The sequence below is a fragment of the Gracilinanus agilis genome, chromosome 6 (genome assembly GCF_016433145.1).
Source record: "Gracilinanus agilis isolate LMUSP501 chromosome 6, AgileGrace, whole genome shotgun sequence".
In the NCBI taxonomy this organism is placed as follows: Eukaryota; Metazoa; Chordata; class Mammalia; order Didelphimorphia; family Didelphidae; genus Gracilinanus; species Gracilinanus agilis.
Genome location: NC_058135.1, coordinates 209,493,485 through 209,499,430, shown reverse-complemented (window position 1 = coordinate 209,499,430; position 5,946 = coordinate 209,493,485). Strand labels below are relative to the sequence as shown.

Here is a 5,946-nt window from a genome sequence, read left to right as displayed (position 1 = left end):
GTATAGTGGTTCCTCATTACTTCAGAAGCAAATTCAAAGTGCTACTGCACATTGAAAACCCTTCACAACTAGGCCTCTTTCTTCCTTTCAATCTCATGTGCCAATTCCAAGAAAGCAGTTACAATGACTTGCTCCTGACACTACAATTTTATATTCTGACTCCCATGCTTTTTTTGTATTGACTGTCCCTTTTGCCTGGAGTACTCCTCTTCTCCTCTATACCTTGACTTCCTTGATCCTTCAAGACTGATCAGATTGTACCAACTGCCAAAGACCTGTGGTCTACTTAGCAGGGCCAGGTAGATAGTTAAATTCTTACTGCCTTGCTATAAATGTTGCAAATGTCCAACACCTGTAATCACTAAGTGATTATCAAGAATACCTGTGGGAATTCAGATTTAAATGTCTTAGAAGCTCTCTCAGCACAAGGATTAATATCTTTTAAAAGCCTAATATTTGGCATAAAAGAACATTTTTCAATCATAATGTCATACCCTTTGATATCCACAGAATCTTGGTCCAGTATTCAGAAGCTTCTTAAGGAAATTGAGAAATTTCCTTAATCTAATAAGCATAGTCAAAACAGCAAAGTGGTAAAAATCAACTTGTACCATTAAAAGTTCCTTTTCTTATGGTTAGGACAGCAAATTAAAAGAAACCATGGTTTATTGTCAACCTCTAGTCCTCTCTGGTAAGGACTGAGCAGCATATGAACTGAATACCCAAATGGAAAAATTCAGCTAATTAAAAATACTTTTGAATATGGGATGTGAAACTTGCCCCTTTGTGTAAGTTCACCACAAATAGAAAATGTTGTCCTAAACCTCAATAAAACCTAAAGACTTACCTCTTCCACTTACTAGCTGTGTGATCCTGAGCAAGTCAACCTTTGCCTTTGTTTCCTCAACTTTAAAATGGAAATAATTAGCACTTAACTCCAAGGGTGGTTGTGAACATCAAATGAGATTGGGAAAAGCATTGAAACCTAGTACTTGGTATATAGCAGATGCCTGATGCATGTTTAGTCTCTTCATTCTTGGAAGAAGCAACTCTGGTAGAGGAATATGATGTGGTCTGCCTTTTCTAAGTGCTGTATTCTTTTGGTATTAAATAATTATATTGCACTTAAATATGTCTTCTCTGATCCTTTCAGGATTGCAACTTTTAGAAATATCTGTTGGCCTTAGAATTTATTGAATTCTACTAGGTCTGTATCCCTAAGAGACTAAAGAAAAAAGGAAAAGGACCTATTTGTACAAAAACATTTGTAGCAGTTTTTTTGGTTTTTTTTTTTTTTGTAGCAGCAAAGAGTTGAAAATTGAAGGGGAGTAGGGTAGATATCCATCAATTAGAGTGGCTACACAAATTATGGTATATGATTGTAATGGAATAATATTGTGCTATAAGAAATAATGAGCAGGATGCTTTCAGAAAAACCTGGAAAGACTGCCCTGGACTGAAGTGAGCAGAACCCAGAACATTATAAGCAGTAATAGCAATACTATATGATAAAAGATTGAGTGACTTGGTTTTTCTCAGCAATACAGTGATCCAAGACAATCCCCAAGGACTCATGATAAAAAATATCTGCCTCCAGAGAAAGAACTGATGGGGTTTGAATAAGATGGAAACATTTCACTGTTTCTTTTTTGGGGGGAGGTGTGTGGTGAGGTTCTTGGAGTTTTCTCTCCCACAAAATGACTAATATGGAAAAATGTTCAAATGTTTGCACTTTAAAATCTTTGTCAGATTGCTTGCCATCTCAAGGAGTTGGGAATGGGAAAAGGAAGGAGAAAAACTAAAACTTACAATTTTAAAAAATTGTTTTTACAAGTAATTGGGGAAAATTTTGAAAAATTTATGTGCTAACAAGGCATTGATGGAAAACTTGGATTTGATAGAATGAGATCTCATTGTTCAGTTTGCCATAATTTCTACCCTAAGGTACAAGTGGTTGTCCAAATCTAGGTTATTGAGGAATTTTTTCCCCCTAAACACTGGAAGAAAGTTTGAGTCTTTTTTTTTTAAACAGCTACTCATTTTCCTCCCAACAATACTTCCAGAGTTAAAAGGGAACTCTACCTTCTGGTTACTATAGAAGCCTTGGCATTCCTACACGTGGGCATTATGATTAGGTTAATTAGCCTCACACCTGAGTTCCAGTTCCATCATCTGTGATTGCTGAAGAGTTGTAGTGTTAACTTCAGTCACTATAAAAATGACTAGTTCAATTCCTTTCCAGGAAAGGGAAGGGACTTTCTTAAGTCCCCTGACTCTAGTTCAGTGATCATGCCAATGCTGACTTCCTGATTGAGATAAAAAGCAAATTGAAATGCTTTAGAACTAAAGAGTCTGGAAAGAAAAGGGAATTTAGGATTGGTTTAGCTCTTCAGTGCTGATAGAGAAGTCTGACTTTTTAACCTTCACTTAGAAGGAAAGCTCCAGATGGCAAACCTCAGCACTCAATGAAAGCCTTCTTAGCCCCTATCACTAATACAATTCTGGTCATTTATCAGTGTTTAACCTAGCGCCTGGCATATAGTAGATGGTATATGTTTATTATTACTATTATCACTTTTAAGATTTCACAGTTAAATGCCCAATAAAGGAGGACCTCAATGCTTAAACAATTTTCTTCTAAAGATTTTCCCCTATCATGGTATCTTTCTTTAATATAACAACTCTGATAGGGAATGGGGAAGGACTTACAAAGAAATACTTTATCTTATGTACTTGTTAAAGGATTTAAGTGATATTGTGGTTTTATTTATCAAATATCAATAGGAAGGGCAGCTAAGTGGCTTAATGGTTAGTCAGTTCTGGAGCTGGGAGAACCTGGGTTCAAATTTGGCCTCAGACTCTTTCTAGCTATATAGCCCTGGATGAGTCACTTAACACCAATTGCCTAGCCTTTGCCCCTCTTCTGTCTTAGAACTGATATTAAGATAAAAAGTGTAAGGGCTTAAAAAAAAAACAGCCAGCAGCTTTTCTCTTTCCTGTGAAATATTTGAGTTGAGGGCAGGAATGGCATCATGGTAATTCTAGATGTATTTGGGCCTGATCAAATCTACCTTTGGTTGGGTAGAGTAGCACATCCATTCATTTAAACTCAGTGAGGATGAGGCCCTGCTTGCCTCTCTGTGCCATGTTTTTTTCTACTGTCAATTTTATTTCCCCTCTCCCTGCTCTGAGTAAGTGGGGAGCACTTCACTTTCTCAACACAGACACAAACTTGAATTTAAGAATATAGCTCGAATGACTACTCAAAGAAACAAAATATCTTCGTAGATGACTGGAAAGAGGTCCTGAAGAAGTGGCTGATTATGCCCTTTTCTGAAACTTTAAAAAAAATTATTTTCCAGATCAAATGTTAATACAATTTTAAATTGTTTTCTGATATTTGTGATCCATGTTCTTTCTTGTACTCTTTACCCCTTCCCAAGAAGGTCGATAATATATAGGTTGTGTACATATGTTATCATACAATACATATTTCCATTTCTCATGTTATAAAAGAAGACACATTGTTTTCATTAGAGAAAAAACCATGGAGAAAATAAAATGAACAATGGTATGCTTCAAATCGACATTTGGACTTCTTTTTCTGTTCTTTGACAGTGGATATCCTGCTTTTATGACAAGTCCCTTGGATCTTTTCCTTGTTGATCAGTTGTCATTCACAACTAATCATTTCACTATTGTCACTGTTCAACTTTCTCCTGATTCTGCTCACTTTGCATCAGTTCATATAAATCTTTTCAGATGCTCTTTTTCTGACTGAGACAGAAGCAAGAATCAGTGGTATAGATTTGGGTTAAGTGACATCAGCAAGACTGTCTATGAGAAACCCAAAGAGCCCAAGTTTGGGGACAAAGATCCAGTATTTGACAAAAACTTCTGGGAAAATTGGAAAACAATATGGGAGAGACTGGGTCCAGATCAACATCTCACACCCCACACCAAGATAAATTCAGAATGGGTGAACGACTTGAATATAAAAAAGAAAACCATAAGTAAATTAGGTAAACACAGTATACTTGTTAGATATCTGGGAAAGGAAAGATTTTAAAACCAAGCAAGAGTTAGAAAAAATTACAAAATGTAAAATAAATAATTTTGATTATATTTTTCTGACACTTAAAGAATGCTAGTTGTTTAATGGGTCCTAGTTGCCTCTAACAATCTTGGCTAGAAAAACATAAGCTATCTCCATACTTTAAAAGTCTCAAGTTCAACCCAAGCCTTCAGAGGCTCCTTTGGGCAAATGATCCTGAGCTTGTTGTTTGACCCAGGCTCCTGGCTTAGCAAAAGGTCCTTAAGCGGAAGAGGATGCTGCTTTTCAGACATCTTTAAATAGGCCCTTGCTCTCTAAAAGTGGGCATCGATAGCATCTAATCTTGTAGATGTTGGTCTATGAGACATGAGCCCAGATGTTCTAGGGGGTTGGCCATGACACAACTGAAAAAATGCCATAGCACTCATCAAAACCTAGGTTGGGACAGTGACACCTACCAGAGGTTCTGGAGATGCAAATAAATTGCACCTCTTTCTCAAAGGACAAATTGCCTCAAGCATGGAATTGGATCTTCCCTCCATTTTGAAACTGTTGTGAGTAGTAGGTCTTATGACTGTCTTCTTGTCTCTTTCCAAACATGATCATAAACTCTCTTGTGCTATGTACAGAGAACTATGGGGTATCTTACCAGCTTTTTCTTTAATAAAGGAGCTATCAAGAGACTACATATCAATATGACATGGAACAAGTCTAATCTAGGTGAAAAAGAGCGAAAACACTGTTTGCCAGCCATGTTCAGGCAGTTTGGTTTCCTCCGTGTTTTATTGTCTTGATCAGCATGTTCTAGGTTCCTACACTACATGGTTGAGTTGCCATCTTAGATGAAGTGATGAAACCATCTTATCCTGCTGCCAGATTTCCCACCTTTTTTTCCCTTGCAGAAGGTCTTTTGCCCTATTTCCCTGATAACTCCTTGGTGCTCAAGTTAATATTGTGGATTCCCCAGTAGATCTGCAACCTCATTAAAGTGGGTCCAGATGAATCCCCAAAATGATCCTTTGCTAGAGGCAGTTTCCTAAGAAAAGATTACAAGAACCAGCAGACCATAGAAGTCTTGGTACTTGATATCTAGTTGTCCTTGCCAAGGTATACTACAGTTGTTCTGAGTGCTCCTCATGTCAGGAATCTCCCCACTATTTCATAGGATTAATAGGTGGAGTTGAACCATGTTCTTTCCACTGTGCTATACTGTCTCTTAATTTAAGACACTAGGGAATTTCAAATTCTGACCTATTTCTGTATGCCAATGGGAGACTAGAAAAGAATTTGAAATAATCTCTTAGCCTTAGCTGCTTCCAAAAGACATACCTGAAAAGCCATGTCAATGCTTGCCTTCATCGTATCTGGGTACATCTGCATTGTCTGCAAGAGGGGCTTCTGAGAGGGGAGATTGGTCAAGGAGAAAACTGCCTTCCTGGTCTTCTCATCTCTAATACTATTAAACTTGAGGAAAATATTATGCTTTATTATTTAACAACTCGTATTCTGTGTTCCATCCTTTCCCTCATTTTGAGACCCTACTTTTGAAGGCTGGAAGTTTCTAAAGGGTATGATGATTAACCAGTTTGGGCTGGGTTTTTTGCTTCTGTTTGCCCAGTGAGCACAGAAGTCAGCTTGTTACACCCTCCTCAGGGAAAGACTCTTGTAGCTTAGCTTTTTGTAATCAAAGTCAGGGGCGACCTGGTCTACAGAGGCAGACCAAACCAGAGGGAACCTGATTGAGAAGGCTTGTGTTTTTCTAGCCAACATGCTAAAGGCATCTGGTCTCAACAAATAACAAGCATTCTCTGAGTGTTGGAGAGGGGCATAATTAGCCACATTTGAAGGCCAGAACATTTCCCCTAGCATCACATTAATCTTTTCACCTGAGT

At 37.7% G+C, this 5,946-nt stretch overlaps 1 pseudogene; it reads right to left on the bottom strand.

Moving 5' to 3' along the window:
- LOC123252457 overlaps window positions 1-5,946 on the bottom strand; it is a 67,554-nt pseudogene that overhangs the window by 1,015 nt on the left and 60,593 nt on the right.